This window comes from Lactuca virosa, chromosome 1 (assembly GCF_052849685.1).
Source record: "Lactuca virosa cultivar CGN04683 chromosome 1, Lactuca_virosa_CGN04683_v6, whole genome shotgun sequence".
Lineage (NCBI taxonomy): Eukaryota > Viridiplantae > Streptophyta > Magnoliopsida > Asterales > Asteraceae > Lactuca > Lactuca virosa.
In genome coordinates this window covers 145,520,454-145,523,060 of record NC_136426.1, presented here as the reverse complement: position 1 = coordinate 145,523,060, position 2,607 = coordinate 145,520,454, and the positions used below count along the sequence as shown (strand labels likewise).

The following is a 2,607-nucleotide window of genomic DNA, read 5'->3' as shown; positions in this document are numbered from 1 at the left end:
AACGCGATTTCACTGAGTTCTATAACTCGGTAAATTAATCCGTTTTTATTTTTGAAATTCTTGAACTAAACTCTATCATTCACCATTTTTAGAAAAGTATTTAAAATCAGGATCGATGACACAAAAATCGAGAAAAATTGATTTGTAACATTTTAAATGCCACAAGTACGACATTACACATTTTGGTACCATACTTCATATATTTTGACTCAAATATTCATTTAAAGCAATACACTAATACATACTTATTAAACTAATACAATGCTTGTAATTTCTAGTAATTGACCAGCCAACACTTTTTCTCTTCTATCTCACAAGTCTATCCTCTATCCCTCGAAATATCAATTATGGTACAATTTTTCAGAGTGTGTACATCTTACTTAAGAGAGAATTACACGCAACAATCTTCAATCAAAATCATGTTAAAAATCTACCCAAATATGATAATACAGATCACATAAAAAATCAAATAAATTGTACACAAAAAAAAAAAATAATAATAACAAAATATCAAAATATGAAAGCCAAATTTAGGTTGCTTCCAACTTTCGTGTTACCCGCCGGCACACTCAAACTTCCCTTACACTCAAATTTTTTTCTAACTGTGGTACTCCATCACCCTTCCTCTCGTTTTTTCTTTTTAACCATGGTGAAGAAAGGGAAAGAACCCAGTGATATGAAATTCGCATCCAGGCTTTCTTCTTCTTTTTCCTGTCAATTTCAAGCAACCAAACACAATTATCTTCCATTGATTTATGCCCAAAACAACCAAACATTCAAAAAAAAAAAAAAGAGATTCATTATGTTCTTCTTCTCTTTCACTTCCCTGTCAAATGAAACAAACCAAAAAAACCCTTTGATCGAAATTTCTGCCTGTTTCATCATCATTTATGTGGATTACAAATCACACAAAAAAAGAAAAAAAAAAGAAAAAAAAAATTGAAGCAAGAAGGTTACCTGTTGCTGATCTCGTTCATTTTTCCTGTTGAAGAAGAACCACCCAAACGCCCTAGCTGCCATGGTCGATGACTATCCTGCTGCCTTCGTTCTTTATACTTTCGTTCAGATATCTTCCCTCTTCAATCAATCAAGAACCCCATATAACCTCCCTTTCTCCCATTCGATCAAGCAACCAAACGCCCCACTCGAGCTGCTACTATCACCAATTCCTCCCACCGAACCACCTCTTTTGCCCTCGCATCCCTCTTGGTCGTCCCTTACCTTCGCCGATTTCACAGCAGGTCCAAATCACCCCTGCCGTCGCTGACTGCTTTGCCCCATCGGACCCTTCTCTCTTTCGCATCTCAAGGCCAGCCGAGGACGAAGGCAGCCTCGCTGAGGCTGCCTCCCCTCTCTTTTTCTCCTTCGGCCTCGTCAAACACCGGAGATGACATCCCCCTTCGCGAACGATTGATCAAGCAAATCCGGATTAAGCATCTTGCGAGCCTCCATCTCCCGTTTTCGTTCACTTCTTTGGCGTTCGATTCGTATCCCCTTTTCCTTCATATGCCCGATCAAACAAAGAAAACGCACGGTGGATTTAAAAAGCCCCAAGTCATTTTAATTAGGAAATGACCAAAATGTCCTCCGTATTAAACCATGTATTCAAAATCAGTCCCAACCCCAATTATTGAACCCAATTGTTTAAAACAACCGCTCGTTTTGTATTTTTTGTATTTATTTTTTTTACCAAAATTGTCCTAACCATTTAATTAAATTACCAAAAAGCCTCTATACTTTAGTGAAGTTACAAATCATCCCCCAAAAGTTTAGATTCGTTACGAAATGGACCCGAAAGTATTTCAAAAATTCAAGAATTGTGGATTTGCGGTTTCTCATGTCAAGTTTCTCAAAGAAAACGAATTCGAACGATTAGAACTCACGTTTCAAGGGTGAATGCTTACGACCCATTTTGAATATTTTAAGTATTTCAGAAGGGAATACATGTGTCTAAATATTTTGTTTATACAAATCAATTTCATTTTTATGCGAATATACAATAAATCTAGTTTATAAAAATATTATTATTTAACAATTTACCCTATTGTTACAAATAAACTAGTATAAACTTTTCATATACGTATTATGGTTATTTTATCATGAAATAACCGGTTCACATAACAAATACTACATGATAGAAAATTATATATTGCATATTATAACAAGCACGTTATGAAACTCTGTATTATTTCAAGGATTCAAGCTATTACTATGCATGTTTATTTATATGTTTAAGCACACAACATTTATACATGCACATATGTTCATTAATTTGAAACATTCATTTTTATAAAAAGCGACAAACACATTCCACTTTTATATAAAAGTTAAACATACTTGGATTTTATAAACCTTATACAATGATATTCATTATGCCTAGTGACTTAATCACAATTAAGTTAGCGCTAAGAATTATTCGCAAACTTTTTAGTTAAGGGCTTTTTAGTGAGACATTATTCATTAGCTGAGTTTAAATACTTAGCATACTCATACTACTATAACCGTTAATCTTCGTAGCGAGATACATATGTATAGATCTATACGGGGTTGACATCCCTATCTGCGGTTGCTAGCTATAACCTTAATCGATCAATCGAAGTGGGTGAT

At 34.6% G+C, this 2,607-nt stretch overlaps 1 long non-coding RNA gene across 1 annotated transcript; it reads right to left on the bottom strand.

The window, feature by feature from the left end:
- Positions 1-391: 391 nt before the first annotated feature.
- On the bottom strand, positions 392-1,549 carry LOC145159379 (uncharacterized). Its single transcript, XR_013737676.1, has 2 exons — positions 958-1,549; positions 392-711 (listed from the first exon to the last, which is right to left on the bottom strand). It is a non-coding gene; the product is annotated as an uncharacterized LOC145159379 (long non-coding RNA).
- Between the last annotated feature and the right edge of the window lie 1,058 nt (positions 1,550-2,607).